The following is a 10,149-nucleotide window of genomic DNA, read 5'->3' as shown; positions in this document are numbered from 1 at the left end:
ATCCGTTAATTAATTATTTAAATAAGTACAAGATACTCATCTGCCGTCACTTTTAGTAACAAAGTGATGAATATTTGAGTCTTGCTACTATTTCCTCCAGAATCCAAGTAAGCGTTTCTTTCTGCATTTATCTGTCATAGTTTGATTGGTTTTTGGCTTCGAATCAATATTTTGTTAAACATCAAGTTTCATCTTCTGAAAAGTAACGAACACGACGTTAGTTATGTTAATTTCTTTATTTATTTGACCCGGACCGTGCTAAGTAACGACTTATCCAAGAGATCGTTTGTACGCCAGTTCAGTATAGTATTTCCTTTCATTTGTGTTGACCCTGCCTTTGAAACACAAAAGTCCCATTCGCTCACCACAAAGAACCCTGAAATATCCTGTCCTGCCTGCTTAACTCACCATAGCTGTTGACTGCAGAAGAGATCCACATTCAGTCGGCTTACCTTCCACAGCAATTGTAGTCATTGTTGGTGATTCGTGAAAGGTTATCGAGATAAAATTTCGTTACTTGGTAAGTTGACTAATGCAGTTATTTTCAATTGTTTAGTTTAGGCAACAGTGAGCAATCTAAAACCAATAATTTTGAATATTTTAAAACGCTATCGATAGTTTGGATAATGTCGAAAATTATTGATTCAAAGAAACCATGATGGTAATGAAACGATTTTAATTAAAAGACAAGTTGCTGGCAGTTGATCAATTTTCGATGCATTAAGAGTCCGCCAATGCATAATGGTTTGCCTATAAGTCAACTAGTAAAAAAAATTAAATGGAGATTGCATCAAAGTAAGCTGTGGTATCAGCCATTTCTCCTGAGATAATTTTCTCAGAAAAAGTAAAATTGATTCGCGTTTTCATTCGATATACATAATATGATTATACAATGTTGTGTGTTGTCCCGATAAGTTCTGTTTATGTTGAAGATCTGCTGCAAATGGTTCGGTTAACGTGCACACGGTCATGCACTCATCTTACCTATTGTCAAAATTAAATTTATCAGGCCCGAGGGTCAACCAGGGCAATTGCCATATAGCCCGGGTCTAATTTGGGGGTCCGCGTTTTACCCGCAAGACTGGCTAACACGTGCGGTATTCATAGAAGGGTAATAAATATAGTAATAGTAATTTGTTTGTAATCATTCGCCTTATTAAATTGTGATATGATGAAAGTGTCACAAAATGAAAACTTTATTTGATAATTGACATTTGTTAAAACAAACGTTCTTAGGGAAGTTGTCTGCTTTGTGCACGAGTTAAAAAAAACGAGTTTTATTGCTAGAATCGACAGAATACACTATAAAATATTGAGAAGCCAATTCAAAACATTTTTGTAGAAAGCATTTTCGTAGAGCGTCAAACAGAAATGCGAGTGCATGGACAAACGCATCCGTCCTCTTCTACTTTCGTTTCTTTGATGGTGGTGCCGGTTGTTGGCTTGGAGATACTGGGCGCGATTGTTGTTGAGTGAATGTTTGTTCCTGTCAGATCCGTAGATATTGGTTTTGAAGCCGATTGTGATTTGGCATAAGATGACGGTGTACTGTTTACAGTTATAGTAGGCGGGCTTTTCTTAGCTGCTTTTGCACAATGTTTTCCGTGGTGCAGTGTCTTTTTGCAGAATTCGCGCATAGGAATCTACCATGGGTGCACAACAAGTGTAATCTGATAAAACGACCCATTTTCGGTTGATCTGCATAGAAGGTTACGTATGAAGAAGTTGGTATGTACGGAAGCATTCTCACCACAAGAACAACAATGTTAGAAACGCCCGGGAAAATGCGTAACTTATCCGTATCTTGACATAAATTTGTTAATCACGATGTCAGGAGTGTGTGAAGATAATTCATGTAAGCGCATTAGAGAGTCTATATATAAGAGGATGATGTTGGTAACGCTTCCGTTGGTGTACTACACCTTGTTCCGTGAAACAAACGACTGTGCTTCTTAATGTTTGATATGGTGCATTTGAAGGGATTGAGCACAATCTACACGTTTAGACATTGTTTCTTTTCCCGAGTAGCTGGTCTTACAGGATATTTCCAAAAATCAATAGCAACACAAATCGTCTGCTGTCTATAGCGGAACGATTTTTGGCTTCTACTCGGGCAAGATGAGAAGGTAGACTGACTTTAATTAACCGGTGATAAAAATGGATTACTTTTGAACTTTTTTAGCACGTTCAAGGAATGTTTCCCCTAAAAGGTATTGTGTTGAGATAGAACGGTGATTTTGGCCCTCGCCATAGATGCGTGTGTTGTCTATAAGAACCCAATTATAATGTGCAAAACAAAGAAATCAAATCGGTTCAGTACTCGGTTGCCCGCTGTACTCGCAGTTGTTTAATTTGCGTCTGATTACTGCGTTCTGTGTCTATATTGCTGTCGGGTTCTGCATATTCTCACAGCATATCAAAACCGGCTCCTACGTTAGACATTAGAATGGGACACGGTTACATGAAAAAAATAAAATTTTGCTGCGAGCAACTTTTTGGGTTACATTTGGGTCCTAAAACAATCGTGCAAATTCTTAGCTCGATCGGCGAAACTATATTTTTGCGCCCATGGTTTGAAGTTTACATGGAAATTCGTATGGGAAAATTGATTTTCATAAAATAATTCCTCCAGGAGTCTCCAATTACCTCCCAAACATAAATCGATATGTGCTTTTAGTAGGAAATTTAACAGTGAAACAATGTCTCGAAAACCGCGAAACTGCAACTGATGGGAATCCATCGGCAGCAATCTTTTTGTTATGTGTTTCTGATCTGTAGCAAACCCGCTACGACTGTAGGCGCAATGGCAATATCCCGGCATTCGAAAGACAAACAGAGATGAACAGCAGCAATCATCATTGATTGATGCTAATTGTCGACAGGTTTTCAGTGGTGATCTTACGTGGCTTTTCTTTTGTCGGTTGTCACGATAAAGATGGACAAGTCTGTCTATGCCAAGACACATGCTGGTGAACTCGGATGATTCGTAGTTATGCTGCCTAAGCTCGATCCTCATCACCAGAAGACAAAAGTTAAGCGCGTAAGATATTAAGCCTGTTCTAATGACCCTGCCACTTCTAGTTTTCCAATCGGTATATTTCACATCCTTGCTCTCACTTGAGTACTATGGCTCTAATTTTCATAACTTTCCCTACCCAGTAATCTCTAGCTAATTGAATGTCGTTAAAATGTAATTCCATTACTACAGGGCAGTTGCATCTCAAATGATATGATATTCCGTAATCGGATTCATAAAGATCACATGAATAATACTCAGAGCGCTGAATAGTAGCCATTTGATAATTGAGTTTGCAATGTATTTGTATTTGCATTTGTATTTAAAATTTGTGTTCATCTGACACTAAGTCTTAATGAACTAAACTAAAAATAATTAACCTAATGTTACAGCAAACGGTGACGAAATTGTGATGAATTATAATTGAGGTCAAAGTGCTCGGCAAGTTCGTTGTAGCGACGAACCATCGCTAAAATCGGACTATTAGCAGCGTAGTTGGTGTTTCGCATTTCGATGTGTAGTAATGTCCAAGGGCGAAGAACACGGGTTGGGGCGTAGAGGTTGATTTGTCCAAGGAGATCGGGAACATCATACTCAGCCAACAGAAGCTTTGATATGAAAATGGCCTGCGAAGTATGTCTACATTCTTGCAAAGTATGTAGTCCTAATAGTCTGCAACGGTTCTCATATGGTGGCAGGTTCAACGGATCATTCCAAGGCAATTGACGTAAAGCATATCGTATAAATTTGCGCTGGACAGCTTCAATCCTTTCACTCCACGTTGCATGATAAGGACACCAGACGATGTTTGCAAATTCCAACAGCGAGCGCACCAGTGAGCAACATAAAGCCTTGAAACACAGAGGATCCCGGAATTCGCTGGAAATTTTGAACATAAAACCTAAAAGTCGATTTGCTTTGTCGATGGTCGCTGACAGGTGATTGGTATAAGTTAGCCTTTCATCGAGAATAACACCTAGATCTTTTACGTGGTCAACGCGTTGCAGCTGAGTTCCGGCAATGTTGTAGTTAAAATTAAGCATGTCTCTTGTACGATGAAAACTGATGACAAAACATTTCGTAACACAAAGGATCAACATGTTTCTTTGACACCAATTGTAAAATGTATCAATGAGACACTGTAACTCACGGCAATCGGCTTCATTCCTTATCACAAGAAATATCTTCAAGTCATCGGCGAAAAACAGTTTCCCTCCACGCATTAGAACAAAGACCGCATCATTCACGAACAATGAAAATAGTAATGGACCTAGTGTACTACCTTGGGGAACTCCGGAATTATTGCAAAAAGATTCAGACACGTTGTCGCCAATTTGCACGACGCACTCGCGGTGAACAAGGTAGGATCGAAGCCAGTGGCAGAAACTCGAGGTACATCCTAGTTTATCAAGCTTTGCAAGCAGTATCTCATGGTTTCAATGCAAAACGATGTGAAGCTAACTAAATTCGTCTCAACCGATCGACCAGGGAAGAATCCGTGCTGACAAGGGCTTATGTAATGTTTACTAGCAAAAAACAGTACCTCGTTGATAAGCGCTTCGAAGATTTTCGACTCACCTCTCAGCGAAGTGATTCCCCGGTAGTTCACGATGTTGCTTTTGTCATTTTTCTTGTGAACCGGAAACATAACTGAAAACTTCCAATCATCGGGAAATTTTTGCTGCTGAAGCGACACATTGAAAAGGTGCGTCAGTGGGATCGCTAAGATATCGGAACATTTTTTCAGAACAGCAGACGGCATAGCACTTTGTCCTGGAGCATAAGACGATTTTGTTTTCCGTATTGCAGAGAGAACCGATTGTACTGAAATAGTGAATACATCCATATCCACTGCACCAATGGGAACATCACGGGTTGCGTTTTCGAGCTCGATGGCAGATGGCACATCAGTCGTGAAGACACTTGAAAAGTAGCTGGCAAATAGGGAGCATTTTTCCGCCTTTGTAGTCGCTACTTCGCCATTGTAGACCATCCTAGACGGAAGACCCGTTTCCTTTCTCTTCGTTTTAACAAAAGCCAAGAATCCCTTCGGATTTCGTCGTAAGTTTTGTTGGATGCGGTTCACATATCCTTTGTATAGCAATTTATTGTAATAGCGGTACTCATTACTGGCGAGTGCGAAAAAGCGCTTGAGAATAGGGCATCGACGATTTGTGTACGCACGTAGGGCTTTGGCACGGGTGCGTTTCAGATTCCGAAGCATGGCGTTAGACCATGGAGGCTTCTTGGGAGGTTGATTTTCTGGCACGGATTTTTCAACACAGTCAATGAGTAATCGGTTATAGAGATCGACTGCAGCGTTTACATCAACTTGATCAAGTAGTACACTCCAGTCAATCAGCGATAGGGTGCGACGTAGTGCTGCTAAATCAGTTTTACGAAAATTACGACGATTCATTTGTGAAAGATCGTCGAAATTGAAATTGACCATTCTTCGAATCTGATGTTCTTCAGGTACATTATTTTGCGATTAGATTGTCTTACGTATACTTAACATATTCAACGCCCCAAGTGACGCAAACCTGAGACCAAGCCAAGTGTCCCAGAAGATGCTTCCCCTTAATTATTAAAATTCTTATTCATGAAATGAGATGTCTAATTACTCGATATTATGAGCATTTTTCTACTAAAACACGCCATTTTCAAAAGTTGATATATAATATTGAAGCTACTGAAAATGATTTCTTCTTTTTTGTATCCGCAAGAACACTTCTGGTAAAACATTCTCTTTAAAATATTTTTGATTAACTCATTACATTAAAATTGAATATTATAAAAATTATCATTGTCTCTTCATCGGAAGGAGAACTGTTCGTTTATTTTAATATCAAAAATTCAACATGTAATAAAATCAGCTCACACAAAAAGCGCACGATTACCACACATTTCACCCTCTCACTCGTTCAACAATCCATCTACAATCTACATCATCATTCTCATTATAATCATCTTGTCAACAGGGCGAATCTCGCTCGAGTCCGGTGGGATTAATCTGTTTTTTATTCTCTTTTTTAAACACAATAATAAATCAGTCATTTAATAAATCAGAACCACGTCGCTAAAAAAAACGAGAGAAAATTGGACTGGGCATTAAAAATTTGAAATATATGAGGAATTCACTGGCGACCAACTACTATCACCCAGCGGGTGCTTATGTATTCGAAACGAAAAGAACTGATGCAAATCTCCCACCCGCGGAACTCATGTATTCCTATATCCTCTCTCTCTCTCGCTGCAGGACCTGTTGATCCCCAACCATGACAGCCATAATTCTCCCTCTGCTCGTCATCGTGTATCGGCTTTTGACGAATAAAACGAAATTTTTAAATTTACACTCGCCGCTCGCACTCTGCATTTTTTTTAATCGGCGTTGGTCACATCAAAAATGGTCGATCGCGTCTTGAATCTTGATCTGCGCCACATCCATCTCCGTTAAAAGCAAAACGCTCGTTTTATTGGATTATTTATGTCGCGATTTGACCACGCGGGCTTCGTTTCCTGTCACATATGAGTAATTTGATATGAAGCGCATGAATAGCCTAGCTTCAGGAACCAAAATGTGACAGATTTAACAGCGTTCAAATTTTATTAAAGGAATAGGAGTCCGCGCTGCGGACAATCTTACTCGAGTCGAACAAATTGGTATGACAGCGGGACATGAATTATGCCCACATTCGGTCGCACATCTTTTGTTTCATTTTGGTCTTTTGCGTGATCGTTGTAGTTCATTACCGATTAACAGAGATTTACAGCAATTACTTTGAATGGGGGAAAGCATGATAGAAGTTCTTGGTTGGAACCGGTCAAAATCTCCAAAATATCGAAAATGCACTATTTTTTTACAATCGCAGTCTGAAACACAAATAAAAAATTAACAGCAATACTGATAATTACGTACAATTAAGAATTATGAGTTTTACAATTAAATTTTCAATCTGTTTGAATTTGAGGTTACTTTCATCGTTCGATCTAAGCAGTCCACTGTTACGATCCAACATAACGATCACGTGGTTCGCTTGAAACTTGTAATTTGGTGTCATCAAGTAGGCTGAGCACATTACTGACATTAATATATTTTATGCTCTGTAGACATCTTACATTTCTTCACTTGACACGTGAACTAATAAAAGAAATGAAGTTAACGTGCGGAATCGAACATGTAAAAAGTTTTCAGTAACGCCTATTTCGTTATGGATGGAATGCTCCTCCAAGTTGTACATCATAATTTAGAACGTGGAATTATACATGAATCATGGAACACGTCAACAGTTGATTTAATTTCAAAGCTACAGTGTCGTTATGTAGAATTTTGGCATAAAGAAGAAAGAACTTTTAGCGAAATGTGTTGATTTGGTGCATAATTATCATATTCTGAAGCAGAAACAGTTCACCCATTTTTCTAGAACAGTTCTTTAGTTCAACGAACAAAGTGACGTAGTTGTTTTGGAAGATAAAACCCCCAAACTAAAATAATTTAGTATGGAGAAAAATAATTCTTGTAATGATAGAATAAATTAAATTATTTTTCATTAGCGCTGTCTACTAAACATTTTGAAAACATTTTCTTTTATACATCATAATAGCTGTTGGAAAGTAATGAAAGCATGATAATCTTGAAACAGATTTCGTAGTGATCACCTGATTGCTCAAATTTATTGGAAAAACACAATATTTATTGAGAGAAAAAATATGTATCCAGTTTCATCGGGTATTGAATATAATACCTATTTAGTTACTGCAGAAAGTCTCATTCGCCGAAACAATTTCAAGTGCTACACTACGCCAGAAGGCATTCAAATCCAGGAGTGACATGGCGCATCTCGAAACGAAAGGTTTATTGTATACAAGCTTGTATGAAAAAGTCGATTCGAATTGGTTGCATAATGTGGCGCCAGATATATTAAATATTACACTTTCGAGGGAAAGTCGCTGGTCTGATTATCCAGTCATCGTATCAGGGGTTCGGAGGGTCTAAATGTTCATCTTGAAATAAACTTTGTAACGTAATACGTAACTACCTCATTTAATGAAAATCAGTGAACCAAAATTGAACTGATTTGGAGTTTAAAACTAACTTAAAATTGAAACATCTAAAGTTTCTCAACAAGTTGAAAATTTTCAAGGGAAAGGGATCCCCTAGACCCTCCCCCTGAATCCTGCATGTTCGATTCTCACTTATTCTCAGTGTCGGCAAGATTGTAGCTTTACCCGAACCAATTCCCATGGTCTCAAATACCATACAGACCATTTCTTAAAATGACTCTAAAAATGGGCCATGCAAATTTCACAACCACCAAAACCTCATAAAGTAGACTTAAACCTATAATTGCCCCAAGATATGGTTTCAAAAACCTATAATTGCACCAATATACATCGTTCACTAAAATTGCGTGGTTGGTGGCCCCGGTCAAAATGTCACTTTTTAAACCACAGGTACAGACAGCCTGCCAAACCGCATATTCCTTAGTGAGCTTCAAAAGTTTCATAAGCTTGACAATATCTGCCTTTCTTCTCTTTCCAGTTATTATATAAAACTCCTGCTCAATAGGCTAGTCTTTTTATGGTCGCTGCAGCTTCCAATTTTTGAGTTTCCCTCATGTGGGAAATAGAGTCTAGGTACCCTTTCTTCATTTACTTCGAAGAGTGCTGAGCAAACGACCATGATACAAATGAAAAAAAAAACGCTAAAAGCATTACCTAGCCTCTAAATCCCACACCTCGATTCATGCTTCCTGGATGTCGTTCCTGGAACATTTTTATCAAATGTTGAAAATGAACGATTTGAATAAATACGCCATGCTTTTTTTTGGGTTAAAAAATCTCTAATCCTGATTGCAGGGTCAAGAATCGAACCCAGAAGAGTTGCACACAAGTAAATCGATTTACCAACTACGCTATATCCGCTCCTGTCACTAGTACATCAAGATATATTAACCGATCGATGTAGCGATGTACCGTTCTCCGTTTCCACACAGGACTCAACACCATTCTGCCAGCTTCGATCTCTATCAACCACCCTGTACTTTGCTTTAGTTGATAGTCAGACAGCATTAAATACACAAACGCCTCTTCCACAGCTCTGTGATCGACTTAAATTATATCGACATAGCAAAGCCAAACAGCATGTGTGACCTCTCAATGATTGTTCCATTGCTTTACACAAGAGATTTTTGTATCATAACTTCAAGCGCTATGTTCAGTAACAAATTAGAAAAAGTATACTTAATCCCATGAATAATTTATAACATCGTATGGATGTTTGTATATAATGTCTAACGAATGCTAATTTGAGGACAGTCGGGACTCGCTGGTTGATCACTTTTTAAGTGGACCGCTTTGTAGTTGGACTATTGTTCAAGTAAAAAGCACCTGAATGTCAAAATCTCATGTCAAATATACGGTGACAATCAATCTGACAATAAAAAGAGATGTGAAGAGATGTACTTACACTACTAACATCTCAGTTTTTGACTTTTTGTTAGTCGTTCCAGCTGGTGAATCAAATTCGTTGGTGGAACAGAGGCTGTGGCCCAACCAGCGAATCACTACTGTACTAGTTTAGATACATAGTCTAATTTTGCCCCGAGTTAATGCTCGTTACTGACGAGATGAATACAAAACACAAAAATTTATCTTATTAGGTCTTGTACCATTTATGCACTAATCTTTTACTTCAATTTTCACCTTCTTGAAAAAATATTGCATAATTCATCAGTATTTTTTAACCATCGAAGATACAAAAAACAAGAAAAAAAATTACCATCGTAGTTTAGTTAGCGTTCGAACACATGAATTGGACAGCTTTTCGTAATCCACAAAACATTAGGAACAACCATCGCATTGATGAATACTTCGATGAACATGAACTGAAGAACACAAGGCATTTCTGGAAATATTAATCTACGCGTGCCCTGGAAAACTGTGTACAAAGAATATAATAACCCTTTATTCATTCACTGTTAATTATAAAATGTAAACGGCTCCTTTAAGCTTCCACCTAGGCTCGTGTTTAATAACTAAACCGAAAAAGAACAAATTTAAATTAGCATTTGAAGGTTTCTTCGATGAATCGTTAAAAATTATTATTGTTTTTCAAATCCTTTATTTGACAC

This window comes from Topomyia yanbarensis, chromosome 2, assembly GCF_030247195.1.
Source record: "Topomyia yanbarensis strain Yona2022 chromosome 2, ASM3024719v1, whole genome shotgun sequence".
NCBI lineage: Eukaryota > Metazoa > Arthropoda > Insecta > Diptera > Culicidae > Topomyia > Topomyia yanbarensis.
This window is presented reverse-complemented; position numbering follows the sequence as displayed.